Source organism: Nannobrachium achirus, assembly GCF_963921795.1.
Source record: "Nannobrachium achirus genome assembly, chromosome: 16".
Lineage (NCBI taxonomy): Eukaryota > Metazoa > Chordata > Actinopteri > Myctophiformes > Myctophidae > Nannobrachium > Nannobrachium achirus.
The window spans coordinates 17,875,346-17,885,727 of record NC_137823.1 but is presented as its reverse complement, the minus strand read 5'-3'; positions in this window follow the sequence as shown (position 1 = coordinate 17,885,727).

The following is a 10,382-nucleotide window of genomic DNA, read 5'->3' as shown; positions in this document are numbered from 1 at the left end:
GTAAAAGTACAGAATTAAAAATTCACTTGAGTACAAAAGTATTAGAATGAAAATATTCTTAAAGTACAAAAAGTAGTATTCATTCATTGTGCAGAATGTCCCATTCCACAATTTCAAAATGTATATATTTTTTTTAAACAAGCAGATCTACAAGCTCACAATGTGTTGCATCGGATCAGTAGAAGTACAATATTTGCCTCTGAGATGTACTGGAGTATAAGTAAAAGTATTGAAAATTGTACTTAAGTACACTTACTTAGTTACTTTCCACCACTGATACTCTCATGGTCATGGAGAAATAAACCCTGAGGTGATTAGGGTGTTTATTAGACCCCTGTGCATAGCAGAGGGTCCCTGATATCTGATTTTACACTGTAAGTCAGGGGTCTTCAACATGGGGTCCGGGACCCCTAGGGCAGGGGTGGGCAACTTTGATGATGGCGAGGGCCGCTATATTTCCACCTTCACTCCAAAGGGCCACATTGCATAATGCTATGTCCAACCTTTTCATTCTAGTATCTCATACAAAAAAAGCAAAAATAGCAGATCTACAAGCTCAAAACGCATCGCACTGCGATGCGTTTTGAGCTTGTAGATCGGCTATTTTTGCTTCTTTTGAATTGGAATCCTAAATCATTTTTTGTTATTTTTTTTATTGGAATCCTGAAATGTAACATTTTGATTTAATTTCAAACTCGTTTAGTTATATACTCATGTTAACTTTATGAACCTAAATACAAATACATTGGACATAAAAAAAATACATTTTAATACTACTATACTAGTCATTAAGCTACTAATATAGACTGAAGGAATTAAAGCAGGTCATGTTTGGAATTGTAACAGCTGAAATCAAAAATATATCAGTATTCCGGTATTAACCTGTGGGCCGCATTAAGTGAAGGTGGGGGCCGCATGTGGCCCCCGGGCCGCCAGTTGCCCATGTATGGCCTAGGGGGTTCCCAGAGTTACTACAGGGGGGCCCGCCAAATATTTGTGTTAGAGGACAATTATTTTTATATTAACAATTTGAATCCTCGCATCCCTATTCTGAGGAGAACTTTAGCCAAAAATTGTCGATCTACAAGCTTTCAACGCCTCGCGCTGCAAGGCGTTGAGAGCTAGTAGATCGTCTATGTTTGGCTATTGGCTTCAGATGGTTACATGTCTGAAAATACACTTTAACATGAATCCAACATAGACTGATGACAGTGGTGTCACACAAGTCATGAATCTATCTGTGAAATCTATTAAAACGTTTAATCTGCAGCACATAATATATACTGTAGTAGGGGTCCCTCCCTGTTTCATCTCTCTCTCAGCTAAGGGGTCCTTGGCCTGAATTCTTTTTGAAGACCTCTGATGTAAATAATTAAAGGATGCTGAATGTATTCTTATCTTTGATGTTACCTTTCTTTTTTACCTTTCTCATATTTTTATACCGTTTGATTTAGCTTTTTGTTCTTCTTGTTCTCCCCCAATGGAAACAAGCCATAGTTCTTTCTTGGGTTTAAATCCTATTAGTAGACCTTGGATCTGAACTGTACTGTGCTGTGCTTTTCCTATGCAAACTGCTAATAAAGTAATCAATCAATCAATCAACCATCCATGATTATTATTTTTTCACCCATATATCCTATCTGTTTTAAATGACAGCAGGACTCCCCTCCGGCACAAACAAAAACCTGGACATTTTCCTTGTGCAGAACATGAAAACAAAACAAAGTAACAGTATACCTACTCATATCAAATGTATGTCTCATAATTGCCTAACTCACTTTTTGGTCAAATTATTATTTTTTTTTTTTTACTCTAACTGCTAACACTGCTGCATCATTGTTTCTTATTGCCTGTATGTCCGAAGCCAATCAGAATGCTTTTTACATTCCAAAATCACCTTCTGCCTAAGTTACTCCCGATTGCGAATGGAGACACAAATGCATCCATCCAGAATCAATGGGGGTACATTTATTATAATCAAATTATTGGCTTAGGAATGCGACAATGACAAAATAAATATTATTGAACTCAACTCTTCAAGTTAACTTTTTGACAGGAATAATTTTTGATAACAAGCATTCTGATAGGCTGAGCATAAAGGCCAGGATGAATCAGCAGATAAACATGACTTCTCATGATGATTTATTATTTCTTCTTTCCTGAAAACATTAAGAATATGACGTAGGTAATTATATTATGCTAAGGACTGATGTGTTCCAGACTCATCAGCTTGTTGCAGGCTGCCAGGACCTCTGGTCTGAAAGGTCCTATCACAATAAAAACTGTATGATAAAACAATCATTATTTAAACAAGTTGAACAGAGACACTCTTCACATTGCTTGGTGATTTCAAAAGAAGATAATTATCAGATAAGTGGAGTCCATGCTCAAAACCTTAGTTCCACAATTAGAGTTTTACAAAATCTACAAATTAATTTCTATGTCTGTATACCAGTGGTTCCCAAACTTTTTAGCTCAAGACCCAAAAGAGAAAATAGACATATGCCCTGGACCCAAACTAGTGAAAATAGCAGATCTACAAGCTCACAACGCTTCCCTTCGTGCCACGCTGTGAGATTGTAGATCGTCTATTTTTACTACTTCTTAATTGTTGTTTTTCTTTAATCTAGGGAATTTCTTAGATATGTTTGTTTGTTTTAAAATGTATACAATTATTCAGATTGTTATATTACAAAATATAAAAAATATATATTTAAATATATATTTTTATAGAAGGAAAAGGAAATGTCAAGTCGTGAACCATAAAAAAAGGTTCTGTCCCACTGTATGGGAAACACTGGTGTATGCTGTAGGTCTATCTGCCCAATGGACTCTATTGTGTCCACGTCCTCACATGCGTGTGCATGTGCATGCGTGTGCGTCTGTGTGTGCACGTCACGTGCACAGATTGGAATCAGCAGACAGAACAGAGGATATTGGTTCCAAACTTCATATTCTGATTTTATTGTTCAAATGTTGCAGGACAAGATATGTGAACCATGTTGACATAGAAGGAACCTTATCTGTGAGAAGTGATGTTTCTCTGCTGGGGCTCCCCCAGGTGGCCATCCTCGGGGATGCTGGCCTGCTGTGCTTGTAGAGAGCAGGTCGGCAACCTTTTTGAAATGACTTGCCTTGTATTTATTTTCTAGAGAGTCAGTGTGCCTGTCAACATACATGTTAATGACACCCCATCAATATTCTGACATATTTTGATTGTCAGGACATTGTTATAATGATCATTAGACTCACCTACATCTCCTCGACTCCCTCCCCAGTCAAAGTACAGAATTTTAATGAATGTAGAATTATGTGCAGGATTTAATTTGGTGACAATACTTGATTTTAAAATATAAATCCTCTCTCTCACACTTCTGCCAGTGTGCCAGTGATCACCTTCCCCTGTCACAATGTTGGCACCCGTGCCTAAGGTTGCCTAATGCCTACCCCTGTTGTCGAGCAAACCTGCACTTCATTTGACAACCAGGGGTCATCCACATGTCCCTGGAGTGTCCTTGTCCTTGGATCATTTTAAATGTCCAGGTTTTCTTCAGGATATTTATGACAGTGATTTACTTCGACATTATGGCACATTATGAGTCCACTAGTACTAGTGGTTCTCAACACTATGGTACATTATGAGTCCACTAGTATTAGTGGTTCTCAACACTATGACACATTATGAGTCCACTAGTACTAGTGGTTCTCAACAACACTATGGCAAATTATGAGTCCACTAGTACTAGTGGTTCTCAGATGCTTTATTTTCAAGGACCTCCTTAACTCTGAGAGAGTACCAGGGGTCCAGTTATCCAGATTTAACATGAAACAAACCCGGAACCGGTGTGTTTGTTTTCGTAGACACTCGGCGAACTGGATGCACCGCGGTGGACATCCGTTTCTGTCGGGTGGAAACCTCATTATGTCCGAAACTGTTACTTTTCAGGATTCAAATTCAAAAGTAGCAGATCTACAAGCTGGAAACGTGGCGCGAAGCAACACGTTTTCAGCTTGTAGATCTGCTGCTTTTGTATGACTTCGAGTAGGGGGTTCATTTACCAAAATATGGAGTTAAGAGGTTTTGAGCTCCCTAAAAACGGATGTTTAACGTTGGAACGACATTCAAGGTTTCCAGTGCACACATGTGTTGCAAACCAGTGGTTCTCAAACGTTGTTATGTTATGGACCCCCAAATTATGCCAGGGACACCCCATAAGAGAGGACTTTTATTGCTCTAGCAGTAATTCAGATTGACATGCTTTAATTGATGTTCCTCTAATTGTGGAAGGTTTTCAGCATGGACTCAACTTATCTGATAATTATCTTCTTTTAAAATCACCAAACAATGTGAAGAGTTTCTAAATTCAACGTGTTTAAATGATTATGTTTTATCATTCAGTTCTTATTGTGACATGGAGGTCACTCAGTTTGACCTTATGCTGTTAGAGAAAATGATATGATATGTACAGCATGCCCTAAGGCAGTGGTTCTCAACCTTTTCAGGCCACGACCCCCAACAACATCATATTTGAACTGGGGACCCCCCACCCCGACGAGCACTAAGAGTTAAGGCATTACATTTTGTATAACACGGTTCTATTGTGAAAATAGCCGATCTACATGCTTACAATGCCTCCTGAGCATGCAGATCTGCTATTTTCACCATTTCTGTCTCTTATATTTGACAATTTGGCAATTGTTTAATTTGACATTTTAGTTAAATTGTCTCTTTAAAAACAAGCACATACACTTAAACTTTATGTTGGTTTGTATACTGTTGAGTGAGAAAACAATGTTTCACCTTAAATTAATCATCTCGGGATCCCCTACCGCCCCCCCCCCCCCCCCCCCCCCTCAAGGGTGGGGGGCAACAAAACAAAACATGTTATTCATATAATTAAACTAGAAGCAGTGCTCTTCCAAGCACAGGTCTCCACCAGGTCAGGTAGGTCCTGTGGTACTAAATGTGAAAAGGGTGCCATGTTTTCTTTGGACTCAATGTGACGCTGCATGCATGATTTGAGGCATTTTGTTCCAAATTTTGTTTGGCAAAAGTCAACCTGCTGGTGGCGCTATAACAGGCCAATGTGTAAAGGGTGGCATTAGTCGGATGACCTAGTGGGAATGTGTGTGCAGAATTTCTCTGTAATCACAAGCTGAGTTCATGATTGAAGTAATTTTGTTCAAAATGGACCAATCCTACAAACTTTGGAAGCCAATGTTAGCTAATTACGATGGGATATGAAATATCGGACAGATCGGACTTGATCACATGACTATAGAGATACTGTGTACTGATTTGCATGATTTTTAGATAAAATATCAAGGAATAATAGGAAATAAATGTTGTACATATGTCGGCCTCCTGGTGGTGCTACAAAAGACTGATATGAAAAATGCAGGGCAAAGGTTTTTTCTTGGCCTCTAGGGAGCGCACATACAAAGTTGTACACTGGTCAGTGGAGTTATAGTTATAGTTAGTTTAGCAAAAAATCAGCCTCCTGGTGGTGCTAGATCAGGCCCATGTGAAAGAATTCTGAATTGGTATCCAGAGAGTGTCGGTGCACACTTTGGAAGCGACCGGGCCAACGGCGCCGGAGATTAGCTGTTAACAGACGGACGGATGGACGCCCGGATGCAGAGACGCACGGACGGATGCCCGGATGCAGAGACGCACGGACGGATGGACGGACGGACGGACGGACGGACGGACGGACGGACGGACGGACGGACGGAGGGAGGCAAAAACATAGTCTCTCCTATGCCTTTCGGCTGGTGGAGACAAACCTGGTCGGACAGGTTTGGGGAAGAAAAGAAAATAGGCCTATATTAAATATAAATATTCTTAAACTACACTTGTGACTTTTGTTTTTATTATCATCATCATCATCACGAATCAGCGTTTGCCGGCAGGTTTGCCTGTCAGGTTGTTTTGTTTACATCATGGCTAAGAAACGAATGTACGATTTCTTTGATGGGCCTAATAAATCAAAAAAGACTTGTACAAGTACTAGTGTTGATGAGTCAGTGACTGTCGAGTTATTGTCATTGGAGGATGAGGAAGAGGAGGAAGCAAAGTTTCCACGGCCTCTGGTAGATGATGATGACCCCAGCAGAAGCACTGTTCAGCTGGGGCTGAGTCTTCCTGCACCTGCAGTGAGGGCCAGTACCATGCCATGTTATAGCTGCACTTGATAATGTTAATACGAATGCTGTATTACATTATCATTGCCTGTGTCCGTTTGTACATAACTTGTGTGTGGAGAGGGAAAGGGAAGTGTGGTTCTTGATCTTGATTATGTTACATTTTGGAAAAGAATAACATAAAAAAAACAAAATTACCCTGGATAAACGGACAAAACCCGACAGCAGACCCCCAAGCTCATAACTGTGACTGTGAGCTTGTATATCAGCTGTTCTCAGCGTGCAGTGCCGTTGCGGGGTCTTGAGCGTCTCTTCACAGTCAACAGCCAACACAGAGGAGGTTGAATGAACTGAAAAGCGCTCCCCAAAATAATAGGTTTGGGGTCGGGTCTGTTGGGAACTGAATGATTATATGAAACAGGCATGTTCAGTCTCAGTGTTGGTACCTAAACAAGAAAGCCATCTATACTATCCTGCTGGCTGGTGTCAGTGGCTTGGCCACTGTGTGCGCCATTTAGAGTTCTCAAATTCTGCCCGAACCCGACCATGCCCGAACCCGACCCAACATTTAGGGTAGGGTAGGGTCTAAAATGTATGCTAATTAGTCGGGCCAGGTAGGGCCTCGGACTCAATGAAAAAAGAAAGGATATATTATTTAATTATTTCATATTACTTTTACTCTGTGATAGTTCCCAAACCCGACCATACCCGACACAAACCGACACATTTTTCGGGCCGGGTAGGGGCTAAAATGTATGCTTAGGGCTGGGCCTTCATTTTCAGGCCCTTATAGGCTTTTGGATTTGTCTCCACACTGTCCACAGCGTGTGGAGAGGCAAACAGAAAGTGTAGTGTGCAGTTCCTGTGTGCAGTCAGTGAGTTCTCACTAACATTTCTCTGCCCTACGAGGGCTCAACTTCAGTCAAAATAAACAAAACTATTTCGCTACTCACCAAAGGTAGTTTTAGATTGTTGAAAGTCTATTCTCCGCTGTGGGAAACCTCTCAGCACCCCACCCACTCTGTACAATACACTATTTTCGTCATGAAATAAAACACATCCAACTCGACCGCCCCAGACACAACTCAGCAGCTGCGGTCGAGTTTGGATTTCATGACAAAAATAATGTATTTTACAGAGAGGCTGAGAGGTTTCCCACCACGGAGAATAGACTTTCAACAAGGTAAAAACAACCTTTGTTTAGGTGAGTAGAGAAGTAGTTTAGTTATGAAGTTGAGCCCTCGTAGGGCAGAGAAATTCCTGGTCCTGTCTGTGAGTCAGCCGCCTGTCAGAACGTTAGTGAGAACTCACTGACGCTCTGGACCAGAGCTAGGCTCAGGGGCGTCACGACTCACCAGGGGGGGAGAAAGTGGGACTAGGGCCCAAGATTATTTTATACTTTAGCTATTCAAAAATAGCAGATCTACAAGCTCACAGCGCTGCATCGTGTGCCGCACTGCGAGCTTGTAGATCTGCTATTTTGGAAAAGTGGTGAAAATGTGTGCAAATCTTTGAATACCGGTATATGTATTTTTTAGCGAACATTTAATTTGCTTCTGGGGGGTCCCTGGAACTAAATATTTTGAGATGGGGGTCCGTGGCCAAATACATATCTTTTTGGGGGTCCTTCACTTGAAAAAGTCTGAGCAGCACAGACATAGAAACATAGGTTTTACAAAAAACCTTAGAAGGATTTGAAACATTCAAATATTCAAATTGAAATATGTTCACGATTTTTCAAAAATAGCAGATATACAAGCTTGCAGTGTGAGCTTGTATATCTGCTATTTTTCAATAGTTAAAGCACGACATAATGCGTAATAATGCGTTCCCAGTCTACTCTAAATGGGTTAAACCCCCTCCCCCTATGAATAACATTCATGGGGGGCCCGCAGTGAATCCTTGTGCCCAGGGCCCAGAATTTGGTGTGACACCCCTGGCTAGGCTACACCCACACTGCCTCAGTGCCCCAGCAGCCCATTGTACCATGTTCCCCTCTGCCTCTTTCTTGTTAGTGTGGTTTCTGGACACCAGTGGGTTTAGTTAATGTGAACTCTTAACTCCCCCTGACTCCCCATGGCCCTCATCTTTAAATGAGTGCAGTGACTTACAGTAGATGAGTCTGGGATGAGCGTGTATCAATTTTTGGCTAAAACTCCTGGGCCACGAGTTCCTATAAATTTGTTAATACTTCATGTTGTGAAATGAACAGCTTTTTTTTTGCTTATTTGTTTCAATGTTATAGGCCAGTGATACTCAAACTCCAATTTTGACTGGCCCACCAGCTTAATGTCCTCAAAGTTGTGCATCCAACAAGCTTTAAACTGAGCAGATTGGACCTTGCGTTCCAGAGATAATGGCCAAAACATCTTGAAAACGGCCATAGAAATCGCCGATTTTCGCCGTTTTTATCCCCTCTTTTTTTTTACCAGTGGCTCTGCCTCTGCCCAACTTATTAGCATACCCAAAATGTTATAGTAGGCCTAATGCAAATGAAGAGACGTACTGTAGCTCTACTTAACAATGCATCATTAGCCATTTGGTAGCTAAACAGTCTGGGTCTATTTTAAGTAGATTGTTTTATTTTATTTTATTTTCCTTAACTATCGGTTTTCACAAGTTTATTTTCTGTAAAAAGCCATTTGTGTTGAATGTGGCAAAGTCATAAATAGCATTGTGAAGCAATTGAAAGAGAGATGTGCTCAGCTATCTTTAATGTTATCCAGCTCGATAAGAGGCAGACAGATATCAACCCAGACAAATACAGACAAACGTACATTAATTTGTTTTGGTGTTTTTGTGGAATATGCTAATTTCACAGAATTATTAAAAAGAGAGAAAATGTAGCAAATTACTTTGATTACAAATGTTGGTTGACAGAATATAAATGGAATTCCAAGCCATAAAATAATGCACATTGAAATTGTCTTGAGTTATGTGGAAATAAAGCAAAACGTTATCAAGTAATGTCATTTTATCAACTGGCCCGCGGGGGATAGCTTCGCTGTTTCTACATATCATCTTTTCGACACCCAACTCTAACCTTTATCCTAACCTTAACCTCCGTGGGGTGAGTCGCTAACCCTCCGGTCGAAATGATGGTCGTTCGAAAGAGCGAGATTTTACCGGCCCGCAGCCCCTTGTCATTTTTGTAATGTGGCCCACCGGTTCAGAAGTTTGAGTATCCCTGTTATAGGCTACTATGTATTAAAATGTAAATCCTCCCTAAACCTTAATTTACCGTAATGATCAGTATGATTATTTCTGTTGATACTTTATTTATTTATTGTAATTTAGTTTTTTGGTATTGCTGCTTTTGTGCTCTCAAAACCTGCAACATCAGCTTTACGGGCAACAAGTGTCCTTGTTGACCGTAAAATGAGGAAATGCCAGGCCTGGTGTGAGATATGATCTATACTGGACGACAACGTGAAGTTGACGATAAAGTCGACCACTTCTGTGTCTTTATAACCACTTCTCTCTTTTAAATTGTCAGTCATCAGTTTCCAGAAGTGTGTGTGTGTGTGTGTGTGTGTGTGTGTGTGTGTGTGTGTGTGTGTGTGTGTGTGTGTGTGTGTGTGTGTGTGTGTGTGTGCGCGAATGCAAAAGCTATAGTTTCCCATCCATCTACTAACCAGCCCCCCCCCCCCTGCTTAGCTTAAAAGATAAAGCGTTTTAAGGGAAATGTGTTTCTTGCTGAACCACTGTTGCATTTCATCCTTCTCTTCACTTTAGATAATCTATTTATTCTTCCTGATAAGTGTGCTTATAACCAGAAACAAGAAAACTGCTGCGCTCATCTGAAAAGTACAAAAGCCCCTAAATGAAGTTGTCAGCAGAAGTAAACAGACACATTTATAAGGGTGTGAAGTGTGGTTTATAATTTACCCCATCATGCAAGTCACACTTAAAAGTGTCAGTTTGCTACAGTAGGTTCTGCTGACAGGCTTTTTACCGGCTTATACTGCCTCTTCTATGTACTGTAGGGCAGTGGGTTCTCAAGGTGTGGCCGGCGGACCCCCAGGGTTCCTTGAGGGGTCGCCAGCTAAATTAATAGTACAGCGTCACTCAACACAGATGTAAATATTGTCATGAAATGTTAAACACAGCCTTGTTTACAAACTCATTTAAACTTTTCAATGATTCTGAAACAGGTATAATGGCTTCCAAAGTTTGCAGGAGCGCTCCATTTTAAACAAAATGCCTCAAATGATGAACAAGGCGTGCAATTTTACACA